This window comes from Cupressus sempervirens, chromosome 7 (assembly GCF_028749045.1).
Source record: "Cupressus sempervirens isolate cs-2001-9-10 chromosome 7, ASM2874904v1, whole genome shotgun sequence".
Classification (NCBI taxonomy): domain Eukaryota; kingdom Viridiplantae; phylum Streptophyta; class Pinopsida; order Cupressales; family Cupressaceae; genus Cupressus; species Cupressus sempervirens.
The window spans coordinates 368,543,939-368,562,627 of NC_143124.1; positions in this window are offsets into that span (position 1 = coordinate 368,543,939).

Sequence of the window (18,689 nt, forward strand, 5' to 3'; positions counted from 1 at the left end):
AAGCACCTCTATTAATCATATATACTAGTATTGATAGCCTCCACCCACATGTTTAAGGAAAACCCAACATGTATCCCCATGCTCCTTGCACACTCCATTATAGTCATCTTCATTGGCTCAACCACTCCATTTTCCTGTGGAGTCCTTGGAATAGCTTTCTATCTATGAATAACATTAATAGAGGAATAATCTTCAAATTCATGATAGCAATACTCACCACCATTATCAGATTTGGCACATTTTAATCTCTTATTAGTCTCATTTTTAACCAAGCATTTCCATTTCTTATAACTTTGAAATATATAAGATTTTTGTCTAAGGAAATAAACCCATACTTTTTCAATTGCATCATCAAGAAATGTAACATAATAATGAAAACCAAAAAGGAAAGATATCTAAGCTAGTCCCCATATATCTATATGAAAAATCTCTAATCTCTTACTTTTCTTTTCTTTCCCATTCATTACAAAACTCACTCTCTTTTGTTTTCCATACACACAACTTTTACAGAAATCCATACTGACACATTTCAGACTTGTAAAATTTTTTTCAAATGAAGTAACTTCATACCTTTCTCACTAATATGCCTAAGTTTTTTCTATCATAGCACTACATCAAAATCTACAACAATTTTTTGTTCTCCCTACTCAACTGTAGCAAATGTCCCTAAACATTCATTTTTCTTTGAAACAATTAAAGTAGAAGGAACAATATGACTTGTACAAAGATATAAGTTGCCTACTTTCACACATTTTTCTACTATAATGAAACCTTTTGAAACTTTCTAATTATTATCAATAAAAGTAACTACACAACCCTCATCACTTAGTTATTCTATTGAAATTAAATTCCTACTCAACCTTGGAACATGTCTTACCTAATGTAGTAGCCAATGATTTCTATTTTGCAACTTAATCTTAACTTTTCCCTTTTGAACAATTTGACAAGGTTCATTACCCCCCAAATAAAAAAGCCCAAAATCCCCTTGGACATAATCAATGAAATAACCTCTATGGGGTGTAGCATGAAATGAAGCAGCAGAATCTAAAATGCATGAATCATCAACACTTTCTAAAGAAAGAAGGAAATAATCCTCTTCAAATTGGTTACTTACCACATTTGCCTCCTTGTTACCTTTTGGTTTATTGCCTTCGTTGTTCTTTTGAGTCTAAAATTTTTTCTTCTTATGCCCTTGTTTTCCACAATACCAGCAATCTCTTGGTCCTTTGGTTTGAGACCTCTTTCCCTTTGACTTTCCTCTTGATTTCCCATGGTTTCTATTATTATTTCCTCTCTTAGTCATTTTTCACTAGTTTTGTGTATTCAGAGCACTTCTTGATGTAGATCCAATTAAGGTTTTCCTATGAGTTGCCTCACTTAGAATAACACCAATTAGATAATCATATTTTAGGGTATTAGAACCAGAAACAAATTACTCGTAGTCATTACCAAACCATTCTAGCTTTCAATCAAAGAACACAAAATCAAGAAAATCCTAATTTCTTCATCAAAATAAATACTTAAAGAGGATAACTAAATATTAATAGTATTAAACTCATTTAAGTGATCTTCAATAGATCCACCTTCTACCATCTTCATATTAATTAATGCTTCATACGAAATACATTTTTTGAAGTAGAGGGCTTTTCATATATTGTCACTAGAGTTTACATCAACTCTAAATCATTATCTTTTCTTTTGTAATGTTAAATGTCATTGATGGTGCCAAGCATATTTAATACTTCTAAGTTCCTTTCTATCTAAAATCTTTGAGTCCTCATCTATCATAGTTCCCCATTCCTTGGCTTTTCCTTCAAAGGGCTTGGATAAATCCTTCTAATAAAGTTAGTCCTTCATTTTTGTTTTCCATAATTAAAAGTTATGTCCATTAAACTTGTCAACCTTCAGCTTACCCTCATCTTCCATCACTCCTACTCAACCGTGAAACTACACTCAACTTTGAGACTTTCCTATAGAGGATAACTGAAAAAAATTAACAACTTTTCTTTGATATCACTTGTTAGGATTAACCACAAATAGAAATAATAGTTACATAAAAATATAACCAATATCACACAAAAAAAAAATCACATAGAAGAGAACAAAAGATGCAAAGATTTAATGTGGTTCACCCAAACACTAGGCTACATCCACCAAATAGCATGTCCAATATTATTATGATAGAATGATTACAACCTGATTATAATCCAAAATCCCTTATAGCTCAATAACACCACAAGAAGCAAATTTTGCATTACACACTTTTAATTCCTAACCCTAGGCCTTTTTTATACAAGATATTTTCCTCTTTAGGGTTATAATTAATTACAACATGTCAACCCAAAATTCCCAAATCCAAAAGAAATATAAATTATGTACAATACTTCCCTAATCAATCACCACATACTAACAATATATCTATTTTTTGCTTCCTTCAAATCCTAGAAAAGAATTCAATATTTTTTTTTTTCCATTTTTTTAGGAGAATGGCTCTAAAATTTTATATCTAGGATATTATGACATTTAGCCTTACTTAGGTACATGTTTTCACATGTATTAACATAATGTTACAATTAAAAGAAATCATATATCACAAACTTAAATAGAATAGAGTTCAACATTTAATCTATATATGTGGATACTAATTGATATGTAAAACTCATTGTTTATTATGTTATATAAAAAATAGACATTTATGTTATGAGGGTATTAATTTATTCAATTAACTATTAGTCAATTACTAATTTATATTAAAAAATTATGTGGAAATAAATTTTGGACCCCAAAGTTTATGAAGAAGAATGAATCCATAGAGACAAATGGTCCACGTTGAGTGAGGAAGAGGAAGTATTTTTAAAATAGAAATCCCATATTTGATGAATCCTTGAAGGGGATAGAAACAAGAGAATCTTCTATCAATCTAAAGTATAGGTGTGGGGACAAACCTAGGTCTCTTTTTCTTCAAGATTGCTCTATTATGCAGGAGGATAAAATAGCTTGTGTTGTAGTGAATTTCTCTATGAATTGTATTGTAAGGAGGAAGACTATCTTTTCTAATCCTGAGCAACTTCTTGAAGCTATCGTTTAGCCCATTAATGAATAATATTGTAAATTTTTATATTGCAGAGTTAATTTCCAAGAGGTTAGGGATTTTTTTTCTCTTTTGAGGTTTCAAAGTCTTCTAGCCTAGATGAGTTACCCCTTTGTTTATTGAACAAATCGAGGAAATTATGGGTGAGGATGTTTTCTCAGTTGTGGGTGATAATTTTTGGAAGGGAATGGTGACAAAAAATACATGAACTCTAATTATATTTCTCTTATTTCTACAATTGGGGAAACCATGTGTATGGCTATCTTCCACACAATTAGCCCTTGAAATACTATCCATGGATATGGTCAATAGAGTTATAGGTATTTTAGACAAACTTATTTGTCAATATTATAAGGGTTTTTTGGAGGCAAAAGTATTTTGATGTTATTGTCTCATCCCATGAAATTGTTCACTCAAAGGAGTTAAATAAAAAATTAGGGATGATGCTCACACTGGATATATCCATATCTTACAATGAAGTAAAATAGATGTTATTGGAGGTTGCTCTTGTGAGTTTAAGTTTTAACAACATCTTCTTGAAACTAATAAATTAAGTTATGTGACTATGACTATGTAATATGTTCTTGCAAAAGGTTCTCCTCGAGGTTTTTTTTCATCCAAAAATGGTCTTCACCAAGGAGACCCTCTTTCCCATTATCTTTTCATTTGAGTCATTGAAGTGGCGGGAAGAAATATCCAATGGCTCAAAAATGATCAATCCCTTAGGTGATCCATGTTGCTTCAAAGATCCAACCATATATCGACTAGTAATTTATGAATGAAATATTTTTGTTCCGAGAATCTTATGCCTTAAAAGGTAAATAATGGAAGTATGGTTTGAAATACTATGCCATCCTTTTTGGTGAAAACATCAATATGGTAAGTGTAACTTTTTTTTGAAGCTGTAGTCCAAATTAAAATTCCTAGACTCATGGGTTGTGACATTGTTTCCCTCCCAAATACCTATTTGAGTCTCCCTCTTTATTAGGTTTCCTTGCCATAATTATTGGAGTAAGTTGATTGAGATATTTCAAAGAAAATGATAGTGTGGAAATGGAAACCTCTTAGCTTGGGAGGAAAACATCTAATCAGTTAATTGTTGTCTCCATAATATTTATGTCCTCTTTATTTCTCAATTTGTTATCGAGGTATTACTTATTAATACTATAAAGAAAATCCAAAGATCCTTTCTCTAGTCAGAGACTAATGACAAATATTGTATCACCCTAATTATCTAGGAAAAGACTATCATCTTAAAGGTTGTCACTCTTAAATTGAAACCTATTATAGGTAAACAAATGCAATCTATACTAATATAATTCTAACATGTTTATCTATACCCTAATAATTTTCAGTGACAATAAATGTTTTTCCTAAAGGAGTTAACTTTTAAAATTGGGTAACCTTGTTAACTTGCTTTATTTGTTTACCTCAAAAACTAGTATAAATGGGAGCCTAGGAAATGTCATTTTAACAAAATAGGACATTTGTATGTGCATGAAAGAAATTGAAGTAAGCATATTCAAGGATTTCATCAAGTTTAAATGGAAAATATTAAGCTCTTCTCAATATTCAAGGATTCTTTGTAAGAAATTCCTCTTAAACATTTAGTAATGATTTGGCCATTAAGGGAGGATGTCTAAATTCTATAATTTATCTTCTACTTCTTTTGTATAATTATATTTCAATGGCTCCTTAATTTTTTATTGGTAGATTTATTACATTTGTGGAAATTTTCTATTAGAATATATAGTCCACCAACATAACAGGGTTGGGGTGGTGGGGGAGAAGTGTAAGTGTGTGTGTGTGTGGGGGGGGGGGGGGGGGGGGGTGAGGAGGGTGGGGGTTGAGTCAATTATCCAAATATTATTACGACTATCAAACTAATTAAATATTAACCATATGAGTAAGATAATCAAAACCCACAACAAGATACACATGTAGAATAACACCAGATATGTTAGCTAGGAAGAACCTTGATCAAAGGCAAAACCCCGAAGGGGATGGTACCCACCAGATGATATACTAATATAATTATCCCTTGTTAGAGGATGGACCTTTTTAGGAGTCTACAAAAATATTCAATACATATCATTCCCTATTAGGAGACTTTGAATCCTTGTTAGGATATTCCAACCCTATCAGGAGTTATGCCATCCCTTTTAGGAGTTCTAGAAGGAAGACATACCCATTATCCAAATAGCTTTAGGGGAAAGACAATTGAATCCACTCTCCAAGTGAACTTTGATTTATTCCTTGTAGAATAATAGAATTGAACTATACTTCTCCTTCCTCTTCCTCTATCATGTCAACCAGACTTATTCTCCTTCCGATCTTGATACTAGATAAAAAAAAATCACATCCACTAATCCCTTGGATCACTTACTTGCATTTACCAAATATTCTTCTCTCATTTACACTTCCTTCAACACTTTGCATGCCACACACATCTCAAACAAGGAAAACACTTTCATTTATACAAAGTGCTCAAAACAATTCCTTTAGTTAGCCTTGAGGATTTCCCAATTAATTATAATAGGACCACAATAAGATAATTAATTATTTTTCAATAAATTTTTTTTTGGCTCATAGTCTATACAACTTCTCACAAGTGTGACTTTAGGACTTGTGCACATACTAACATCATCATCAAGTTGCCCTCTATTACTGTATAACTTTGTGTACCCTAATTATATATCTGTTAAGAGATAAAATATAATCTTCATAAACTGTTGAATAGGTACTCTATTTCTATAGTGTTGTCTACAAATCACATATATCTTATGTATCTCTTTGACTTAGGCTATGTGCACTTAACCTTGTCATCAAGAATGTGCCTAACATGTCCCAATCTGTATCAATATAGGCACATAGAGTGAAATCACTTGATCTGTCACACCATATACCATAAAAGGATCTTCCCTTCAAATATCCAAATATCCTCTTTACTTTTGCATAATGATACTCCTTAGGATCATCTTGAAATCAAGTTACAATTCCAATTACATTTTCTATATTTGGTTTAGAGTGACTCAAATATTGCAAACCTTTAATCATTGATGTGTACTTCTTCTACTCAATTATAGGTGTCTCATATTTTCTAGATAACTTGTAACTAGTTATCATTTCTTTATCAAAAGACTTACAAAATTCCAAGAAAAATATTTTCAACAAGTCTTTAGCTTGTAAAATGAAAATGCCATCACTATTTTGCACAATCTGCAAACCTAGAAAGTGTTGGAATATTCAAATGGGAAGAGCACTTTTGAGAGGGGGAGGGGGGGGGGTGTGGTGTGAATCAAAAGTAGCTAACTTTTAACCTTTTCAAATCCTTTGAAACACATAACTAAAAGTAAAATTCATGCATGTAAACATATTAAATAAACATAAAGTAAACACATGCATCAATCAACACATAACACCAAAATTTGGTAACCCAAAAACCCTCAAGAATGAGAAGGTAAAACTGGTTGTTAGGCCCACCTACTTTGTAGGACTTTCAATCACCTTCTCAAAGGCTCTCCCACCTAGTTGTTAAGCTAACCTATCAATATAGGATTTCCTTTTCTAATACAATGGCCATAAAGTATTAGAATCATTAACCTGATAGAATGTAATCTTCAATTGCTAGGCCTAGGCACTTGATCTGCTCTTTCTGATCTTGATCCTCTAAAATCTAATATTTGATTGTATCCCTTGTACTATTCTAATCAACTGGATGTGTAATTGTTTCTCAATTCACTAAGTCCTTGACACCCTTGCTTCTTGCTTTGTTTTGCAATATGTTATCTGCTTAGCAACTTCCTTAAAAGCTTCCTCAGCAACTCATTGGCAACATGAAATTATGGGGTCTAATCCTTATTATAAAGGATTTGTAGACTTAGGGTTAGGTATGGATCTATGATCCATATTGGATCTTTAATTCTTGCTCATTCCTTGCACTTTTATTGTTGGTTGCATGCCTTTTCCATTTTTCTTATTGGCTGCATGCTGATTGCATAGGAAATGAAAAAGGTTCATTCTTATCCTTATTATCCTTTGAGATTCTTCTATGTCAGCTCAAAAATGATTTACATCTGAGTTTGTGAAGGCACAAACTCGTATGTTGATTCTATGTTACTTGGCACGTATTGGATTACTGGTGCTCAGCACATGTATGATTCTACTTTTCTTAGCACCTATATCATTATTTCTTGCTTGTTATCAACTATGACTTGGCACCTATATCATGCTCAGTACCTGAAGTCACTCGACACTTGATCTTCACTCGGTATCTAAAGATTGCTCAACACCTGAAGATCACTCAGCACTTGTTGTAGTTCTATTTGGCTCAACACATACTATGGTACTCAACTTCTATATGAAAATTGGTTACCTATGTTGACACTCAATTGTCAAAACCAATTTGAGACCAAAAATCTCCCCCTTTGACATGACTGTTAAAAACACTTAACTAAGAATTATTTATCTGACCTTATGAGTACATTATCCAATCTGTTCGACATATGTAAAAAATTGCATAAAAAAATTTAAAATTTTGTAAACAACAATATATGTTACAACTCCCCCTAAGCTAATTGTGCCTTTTAAAAAATTTTATAGCCAAAATTCCTGTGTTGATGTATCTGATACTCTTTGCCTTTACCCTATTTCTATATTTTGTACTTGTGCTTTCTATTCCTGTATTCTGTATCAGAGCTATCTACTATACAATTCCCAAAATTTTGTATCTCCGCTACACTATGTCTTATCTCCTTCTTTTTTACTATCTACAATCTTTCCCCTTTATATTATTTTCCAAAAGAATGAAAGAATGGAATGTAATTATCTAGTATTCTTCCCCTTATTATATTATTTTTTCCCCAAAATATTATATCTCCCCCTTTTAGACACTTATGTCAAAAGGTTCTAAGGAGTAATACTATATTTAGCCAAAAATGTACTATTTACCTCCATTATCATTTTTAGAGCTGCATCCCAATTTTCCAAAGCAATTTCTAGTGACTTATGCTAGATGGTAGTCTCTGCAGCAAGATGTACATGTCCATCTAATGTAGAAAGATTATGATATTTCTTTAAAACAATTTCAGCATAGACTTGCTGTTTATGGAGTACTTCCACATGTGGGGTTATGGAGGACTATATTTGCATCAATCTAGCCTTAATGTTGGCCACCTCAGCTATCAACACAGCTAGTTATTTTTGAGTGGGAACCGTTTGAGAAAAATTCTTCTCACTTTGAGCGGGATCTCTTGGCAGCTACATGCTAGAAATCTTTAGATTTCTCTCCAAGCTTAGTATTCTTTGGCTTGTCTCTTGTGTGAAATTTGAAAAATCACATAGCTTGTTGTACAATGAGAAGAAATTCTCAAGTACAATTTTGACCTTTTCAATCTTCTTGGCCAATTAAACTTGTGACAGTGCTATTTCACTAGATATTTTCTCATTGACTTTCCCTTGAGACTTCTTTTTAGACCATTCCATGAGTTTCGCATTTGTCTCCTGGTATTCACTTGTCACATGGTCAACAATATCTAACAATTGTTCCATTATAATATTTGTCTCATCTGGTGATTGCAAGCTGAAGGCGTCCATAAAGATGTCCTTAATCTCATGCAATGCTTGCTTATGTTTTTACTCCTTCCTGATTATTTCTTGCCTCTTTCTCCTATTCAATGCATCCTACATCTTTGTGATCTGCTCAATGCTGATTGTCTTGGAGTCATATGTAGGTATGACAATGTCTTCATCTAACTCAGGGTCTCCACAGTGAAGTACTCTGGTCAGTTTGGTTGAGCTTGAGCTTGGTGTAGAGATTTACAAAGATATTGCATCAGTGCTTGGCTTTTGAAGATTTTTTGTAGGAGTGCCTATTTTTGGTAACTCTACCAGTGTTTGTATTATAGCCTGCTCCTCTTATTTTTATTTATCTTCCTTCTCCTCATCTATTTTCCCTTGATCAATCACAATTGTGTAAGGTGTACCTATTAACTATACTATAGGATCAAATGTAGTGATCTGTCCTATTTTCTCTATGTGTTTCACTATCTCTACATTTATCTTTTCCACTATGGTATCAGGTATTACAAATGTATCAATTATTGCAATTGGTGGTGGAAGCATTAAAATTTGAGTACTAGTAGCTGTAGAGATGGAAGGTGGTTTTTGTGGTTTCACCTTGTCTATTATAAGTTCTACTACTACCTTTTTCAACTCATCCACACTCACCAATACAAGATTTGTGCATAATTGTGCTTGTAGAGTTGATTGGTGAAGGATCTTCTTGAGATCCTTTGTAGTTAGTGGATTGATGTTCTGAAATGATTTTTCAGTAATATCCTTTACAATTATAGTGTGTACAGGTGTGATGGCTACACGAGGCATTTATGTGTCTTGGACACTCTCTTCCTCTTGTATTTGTTGCTCAACTACTGCCACTACATCTCCCTTTTTTGTTTCCTCCTCTCCTTTTTCCTTATCCTCTTCCTCTTTCTTTTCTTCTTCTCCTTTCTCTTCCTCCTTCTTCTCTTCTTCTTTCTTCTCTTCTAGTTTCTTTTCCTCTATCTTCTCCTTGGCACTCGCCTTTATCTTATTTTCTTCTTCATCCTTGTCATCAGTCAACTTGTAGATTGACTTCCACAATTTTTTGGACTTATTTACTACATCCTCAATCTTATTTTGTAGGATGTTGAAAGCTCTATATTTAGGTGCAAATTTTCCACCATGTTTCTTATTAGCCTTTGTTATATGACCTCTTGTCAGGTTAGGCATCACGTGTGCTAAGATAGATTCTCTGATTTCCTTTTCCATTTTTAGACAATAATGCCATTTGTTTTCAATTATCTCATATAATTCCCAAGACATGGTATTGTCTAGCTCAACAGTGTATTCTTAAATTCTTCCAGCATGGCATACACTAACTCCTCTATTTTGTTTTTCTCTTCTCTACTTAGCTTATTCAAATCAAGGCTTTTCAAATCATTTAAATATGCATTCTTAACATTTTCACAATTTTTATCTATAGCCAATTTGGGAGGATGGCTTACCACTCAGAATTGACTGATATCCTCTGTCTTAGTCTTCTCCTCCTCATCAAAATCTAGTTGTGTTACATATTTTCTTCTTTTCATCTGCACTTCACTAGTCTATTTAGTGGCTTTCTCCTTCTATTTTGTTTCGTCCTTGGCCTTTTGTGAAGATGCCCTTGTGGTATCCCTTGTTGTAGGTGTCTTTGGTTTGGCTTTTGCACGCTTGGTTACCTTCTTGGGTTTGGGCTAAGCTAGAGGCTAAGTTTTAGCCTTTCTCTTCTTTTACTCAGTTTCTGTTAGTGCTTCCTCAATTTCTTCTTCGTTGACACCTTCCTCCTTGTCTTTTGCTAAGACTTGTGTCAGTTCCATTAGGCCTTTCTCTTGTTCTTCTTCTTCACTCTCATCTTCTTCTACTTCTTTTTCTTCACCTACAACCTCAATTCCTACAACAAACTTCTTTTTGATTTTTCTTACCAATTTTTCCTTCTTCTTTACTACAGTGGCTGTCTTCAAATCCATTTCTACCTTGCACTTAACTACATCATATGTACCAAAGGGTTTGGTAGCTTTGTCAATGTCCTCTGCAAGCAATGCAATTATTGCTACTGATGCTTGGTCCACATCTAGTTCATAACCTAAGGGTTTGATCCATCTTACCTTTGGAACTAGTATCTGGATATAGGTATAGTCAATGTCAATCAAAAAACATGTCATTGACATGTTGTTCTACCAAAGAAACTGGTATCCTCATTCTTTCTTTCATGGTTTTCTTGAAATCCTCAAAATAACTTGTCATTTGGGCCTCAAAATTATCACCCATGTGTTCTATGTAATCATTGATTTGTGCAATTGTAGATTTGTTTGAACTGTAGTTTACCTTTCTAATAGAAGGAAACTCTTCCAAGACATAGGAAAATATGTAAACAAGGACTGAACCAAACTTGCATTAAGCTCCTTTTGACCTTCTAATTGCTCCTAGCTTCTCATTTATCTATTGCAGCATCAGTGTTTCTAGATCATATGTATGATCTTTTTTCACAAGCTTGTAAGCTACATCAACAACTATACATGGTACACTATTCAATCTATTGGATTGGTAGAATTTTTGAGAAATCATTCTCACTGCAAATTATAGAAGAGGATTCATTATAGTAACAATGGTCATACCCCTCTTGTTCCATTTTGCCCCTATGTTTCTTTCAATGGACTCCTTTGAATCACTTCTCAGGGTCTTAGGCCGATCTAGGGTTGGGAAACTCATAACCCTATGTACTATCTTCTTGGTTATTTGGATAGGTCATGTTTGTAGTCACAAAAATCCATCATGAATTTGGCTCAAGATAATATGGATCCATTTAGTTTTGAACACCGTAGGAAAAATTAGGGCATTTATTAAACCCTTCTTCTCTACAATCTGGAACTCGTCCTTCAGAATTCTATTATCACATAGTTTGTCATATGCTTGAAAAATTTCAAGGTCTCCTAGTGCTCCTATCTTATAGTTGTAACATTTCTTCACATCCTATATCATAACAACTTTGGGGGAATAATCGAGAATGGCATGGCAGGATCGTTTTGATAGGAAACTTCTAGGATTGGCGTAAACTTAGGTTGTTTGATCTCATTACTAACTAACTAGACCTCATGACTTTCCTTTCCTTTCGGTTTCTTAGAAGTAGAAGCCATTTTACCGATCTAGGTTTTTTTTATATAGAAAACTTTAAAACTATGTAGCTCACCACTTGATGAATACCTTTAGATCAACCAAATTGTGTTGAATCACTATTGAAATCAGTGCAAAAGGTTTTAAGGTTGCTCTTTGATCTCTTCTACACTCTTCTTGTCTTTTCTTTGTGTTCAAATGGCATAAAAATGATTAAAATTCAACCTTATACCCCTTAAAACCTAGCATTAAATGCATAATGCATACAACGGTAAACTCAACACTTGAAGATTTCAACATGACTTGACTTCCATTGGATTTTGTTCATTTGACTTCCACTAGATTTCACTTCACTCAACTTCCACTGACATTTCTCAACTCTACACTAATTGTTAACTTGGTCACAACTAACTACTCGGCATCCACTGGAGCTTTACTCATCATCTAAGGACAACTTGGCAACTCTTGCTAAATTTTGAAGTTTTGATTTTGCATCTTGATTCATGCTATTTTCTTCTTTGCAGTGCTTGTTGATCTTGGGACTGGTGCATGATATAACTATGTATATTAGCCCCATACACCTATTCACACTTAGTTGGATGAGGTGTGACCATTTGATCTCTTGGGTGAAGTGTTGCAGTCATCTTTCTTCTTCCAAGTCTTGTTCATTTGCCCTCTGATGTGTTCAACATCTACCTTCTATTTTCCTTTGTTGACTTCTGACTTGGGTGCCTTTGACTTTGTTGGGAAATTCTTGCTGATATGACTAGTCTTCAAGCAACTAAAACATGTGATTTGACTTAACCATCTACTATAGTTCCCTCTAAAATGTGTCCTTATGCAATTTTTTAGGAAGGTGTCCATATTCCTGATAGTAGTGAAAGCTATACCTTGTGTTATAGTACCAATTATATTGATGACCATGGTTGCCTTCTCTTGTTGCCTGATTTGATGTCCACATAGGCTTTGACCTGCACTCAAAAGATCTATATCCATATTTCTTGCAATTGTAGCAGTGACTATCAAATCTTGGTGTTCTTATAGTTCTAGTCCTGCATTCATGTGCTCGATGTCCTTTCTTCTTACACTTATGACAATAGCTTACATTCTTAGGCTTATCATGTTGATGGCCATTCTTGTTTCTGCATACATTAGTAGTGTGTCCCTTTTTACCATAGAAATGACAAGTGGGTTTATTGTTCTTACCTTTGTTACTCCTCTCTTTTGTAGTCTTGGATGATTCTCCTTGTTTAGTGCTGGTGAAACCAAGTCCTTAAGTGTCATTATTGGATCTTGGTGATTTTAGCAATTGTTCAAAGTGCTTGATAGCTTCACTTTATTTGTTGAAGCTCCCTACTATCTCCTTTTCTCTTTTTAGTTCATTTTCCAATTGTTCATTTTGCATCTTCAGAGTGGAGATCTCAATGTCCTTTATATTTAGCTCATGATGAGCATCCATAATTTGGCTTAAGGTGTCAAGCTACATGTTTAAGATTCTTTCAAACTCAATTTTCTTTTCTTCTAGTCTATTGGTATTATTTCTTTTCTCATTTTCTAGCATAACCTTATCTTTAATGGCTCTCTTCTTCTATTCAGTTACTTCACAAAGCACTGTGGCTTGTGATTCTTTTTCAAGTTTGAGTATTTTGATTTCTTCTGCTTGAGTTACTATTCTCCTCCATCAATTTTGTTATTTCTACATCAAACTTTTTGGAATCTCCATTGGAAAACACTTGTTTGGTATCAATCTCCTTGTAGTGTGTGTCATTTTCAGCTATAGCTATATCCTTCCTTCTTTTTAAGGATTTTCTCAGTTCCTCTCTGGCTTCCTCTAATTTATGTAGAGTGAGGTGCACATAAATCACCTGATTATCTAAGATCTTCCCAAGTTTGAATACTTCCATCTTCTGATCTTTTCTCTAAGCTGTTAGGCTTCTCCTTGTGAGAACTTTTCTCTGATACCAATTGTTGGAATATTCAAATGGAAAGAGCACTTCTAAGAGGGGGGGAGGGGGTGAATCAAAAGTAACTAACTTTTAACCTTTTCAAATCCTTTGAAACACATAACTAAAATTAAATTTCATGCATGCAAACAAATTAAATAAACATAAAGTAAACATACGCATAAATCAACACATAACACTAGAATTTTGTAATGTGGAAACCCTCAAGAATGAGAAGGTAAAACTAGGGTGGGGATGATACCCACAAAATCATGACAAAAATAATTTTTTGACCACTTCTGATGGTCTACCTTGTTAAAGGCCTGCCCTATTAAAGGCTTTATACTATGTCAATAATGACCTAGTGAAAGGATTTAAAACACTTTACATGAAGTGTCATCCTATTAAAGGATTTAAAAAAGGCTATTAGGCCCACCTAATTCATAGGACTTTCAATCAATTTGGTAATGCAAAAACCCTCAAGAATGAGAAGGTAAAACTAGGGTGGGGATAATACCCACAAAATCACTACAACAATAATTGTTTGACCACTTCTGATGGTCTACCTTGTTCAAGGCCCACCCTATTAAAAGCTTTATGCTATGTCAATAGTGACTTGGTTAAAAGATTTAAAACACTTTACATAAAGTGTCACCCTGTTAAAGGGTTTACAAAAGGCTACTAGGGACACCTAATTCATAGGACTTTCAATCACCTTCTCAAAGGCTCTCCAACCTAGCTATTAAGCTAACCTATCAATATAAGATTTTCATTTCTAATACAATGGCTATAAAGCATTAGAATCGTTAACTTGATAGCATGAAATCTTCAATTGCTGGGCTCAAGCACTTGATCTAATCTTTTTGATCTTGATCCTCTAAGATCTAATATCTGATCGTATCTCTTGTAGTCTTCTGATCAACTAGATGTGTAATTGCTACTCAATTCACTAAGTCATTGACACCCCTGTTGCTTGCCCTGTTCTATAATATGTTGTCTACTTAACAACTTCCTTAACAACTTCCTTGACAACTTCTTGGAAACACAAAATTATGGGGTCTAAGCATTCTTATAAATGCTTCGTAGACTTAGGGTTAGGTATGGATCGATGATCCATATTAAATCTTTAATTCCCACTCATTCGTTGTACTTTTCTTATTGGTTGCATTCCTTTTCTATTTTTTTTATTAGCTACATTTTGATTGGATAGGAAATGAAAAAGATTCATTCTTATTCTTATTATCCTTCAAGATTCTTCTATGTTAGCTCAAAAATGGTTTACATCTGAGTTTGTGAAGGCACAAACTCATATGATAGTTCTATGTTATTCAACACATACTGGATTACTAGTGCTCGACACATGTATGATTCTGCTTTGCTTGGCACCTATATCATTCTATTTTGCTCTACATCAACTATGACTTGACACACATATATCACTTGGCACCTATATCATGCTTGCCACCTGAAGTCACTTGACATCTAAAGATTACTCAGCACCTTAAGATCACTTGGCACCTATTATAGTTATGTCTGGCTTAGCACATACTATGGTAGTCAACTTCTATATGAAAATTGGTTAAGTGTGTTGACACTCAATTATCAAAACCAATCTGAGACCAATAGAAAGAACTTCATCTCTCTTATCATAAGCATTTCAAACTCTTTTATCATTTCTTTAGAAAACTTATCACTTGCTTCATCATTGCCTCCAAAAAATTATGTCATAAAAATATCAATATTTTCAATAAACCATTCTCAATTTCTCTTAAGTATAAGCTACTATCTATTGTACCTTTAGCAAATCCAAGATTTGCTAAATACTTATCCAATCTTGCATAATAGGTTCTAGGCACTATCTTTAGACCATATAGAGATTTCTTAAATCTACATACCATATCCTTTTCTTCTGTCAGAGGGAAACCTTCGGGCTTCTCAATGTATACCTCTTCTTTAAGTTCTACATTTAGAAAGTCTGACTTGACATCTATTTGATATACTTTGAACTTCTAATTTGCTGCATATGATAATAAAATTCTCACTGCTTCCATTCTAGCTATAGGTCATATATTATCTCATAATATGTTCCTTCTTGCTGTGAATATCCTTTTCATACTAGTCTAGCCTTTTTTCTTACAACCTCTCCTTGTTCATTCATCTTGTTCCTAAATACCCATTTGGTTCCTATAAAATTCATGTCTTTATATCTAGGAACTAATTGCCATGTGTCATTGTTCACAATTTGATCTATTTCTTCCTTCATTTCTTGAATCCAATGATCATCTTTACATGCTTCATCTACACTCTTAGGGTGAACTTGAGAAATTAAACATAATTTCTCATTAACTCTTTTTCTCATCATCACTCCTTTTGTCCTTTCCTCCAATTAGCTTCTCTTGTGGGTAATTGTTGACTACAACATTTGGGGTCAAATTATGACTACAATTTATGATGGTTGTGTAATTTGTGGTTATTTTTATGCTTTTTTTTGCAATTATCCCTAACGCTATGGAAATACCAATGTTTGCATCATAAATTTGATGCCCTCATGAGCATAAAACAAAAAAAAAACACTACAATCATTTTTCATTTGTTTTGATTTTGAAGAGAGGTGTGTGTTAAAGAGGTGGAGAGCTATGAATGTTGTCATGATGCCCTTGTGATCAGTGCATTTGGTTGATGTGCCCTTGTGATCTTTGTACTTTGTTGTCATACCCTTTCTCTATGATTTCATTGTTGTGTCATGCCCATGCTTTACGATTTCATTTTTGTGTTGTACCCTTCCTCTATGATTTCATTGTCATGTCATGCCCTTGTGATCTACATGCCCTAGCTTTATGATTTTCTTCAAGGGTGAGAATGGGTACATATGTAAATGTTTTTTTTCTTTTCCATCTAAACATGTATGCTTTTATATTCCTTCTAGCATGTATCTCTATATATATTCAGAGAGATCTTTATCAAGGTTCTTATTAAATATATGATCTAGCTACATACATATTCTAGAATCAAAATAATAAAACAATAAAACTTTCTCAACCTATGCTAACTAACTGACCTCAACATCCTACACAATAACAATGTAGAGCATGAAAAATGGGCTGAGTTCATAAGAAATCTTACAAAAACATATCATAGTAGATATGTTTAGAAATAAATATGCCATAACCATTGAAATGGGTCTAGTTGTTGATTAGATGGGTTGATATATACGTATATTCAACTGGGTTATGGCATTTGAAAGGGAATTAGCCTCATGATTATGCATATGTGTTTGGTGCATTTCTTTCCTATGATATATCTCTGCATTTCATTTTTATGCCCTTGCTTTGTGATTTGGTTGCCATACCCTTGTGATCCCTATGTTTTATTTCCACGCCTTTGCTCTACAATTTTGTTGCAATATTGTGCCCTTGCTCTATGCTTTCATTGTTATGTTGTGCCCTTTCTCTGTGATTTTCTTGCCATGCCCTATCTCTTCACTTTTATTCAAGGGTATGTAAAAATTGGTTTATTTTCCTTCTAAACATGTATTTCTTTATATCTTCTTTTGAACATGAATATCTAGAGATCATTTTTAAGGTTCTTATTACATATTAGCCACACAATAGAGAAATTAATCTAGCTACATACATATTCTAGAATCTGAATAATAATAAAATAAAACTCACTCAACCTATGCTAACTGACTTACCTCAAGATCCTTCACAAAAAATAATGCAAACAAGGAAAAATGGGTAGAGGTTGCAAGAAATTTTACAAAAACATATCATAGCATATATTTTTAGAAAGAAACTAGCCATAATTACAATACTCATTCCCTCGTAGAAGCCTCTGCCACAATGACATTACCTCTAAATCTTGCAAAGGACATTGAAGTGGTTCCCAAACTTGAAACACTCTTATAAGCATTTGATACTTGAGATTATCGCATGGAGACTATGCTAATACTTGAAACACTCTTATAAGCATTTTATATTTGAACTATAAATTCTCAAAGACAATTTTAAATGTTTCTAATGTCATAGTACCTACCACAACACTTCAAAAAATTCTATCCAATGGCTCCTATAATACCCTCTCTGTTGTCTAGTTGTTGTTTCTATTGTGCAACCTCTTTCTAGAGCCACTCCTTCTCTTTTGCTCTTGTGCCTTGAATTTTGATTATTAAACTTCTAGATATCTACCTCTACCTTATCTAAAATCAACTTCATAGTGTGTTTTAACTCTGGCGTAGGTGTTTGATCATTGATAGCTTTCATTTCAGCATTCACGTTTTCAAGATTGGTCAACACCCTCACTTGAAAACCTCTCATGTTAAGCCTTTTTTCTATTGTTTCAACACCATGTTCTTTCTTCTGAGCTAATAGTTCTTTAGATGCATTTTCTTATAAATAATTAATTTTGTTAAACAATTGTAAACTCTTAGAAAGTGCATTGTGTTTTCATGTGTGTGTGTGTGTGTGTGTGCGTGCGTGCCTGCATGCGCGCGCGCGCGCGCGCGCGCGCGCGTGTGTGTGTGTGTGTGTGTGTGTGTGTGTGTGTGTGTGTGTGTATAGAGATAGATATCTTGTGGATTGTGGAGTTATTGATTATAAACAAAAATGAAAATTCAACACAATATTATTCATTCCCCATTTTTTTTGATTGATTGTGGATAGCTATGTGTGAAAGAGGATGGAAAGCTCTGAACGAGGTGGAGAGCACTGAACATTTTTGTAGATTAGTGGAGATCAAGGATTTTTTTTGTCATTTCCTTGTGATCTCTATGCCCTTTCTCTACAATTTTCTTACAGGGAGAATAGATACCTATGTAAATGCTCTTTTCTTTTCTTTCTAAACTTGTATCTCTTGTTCATATATAATAGCTTTGGTTAGATTCAAGGATCATGTATGTATGTAAATCAGTTTACAATGTGAACTTCTTTACATGCATACATACACAATTGCATAGTACTCATGCT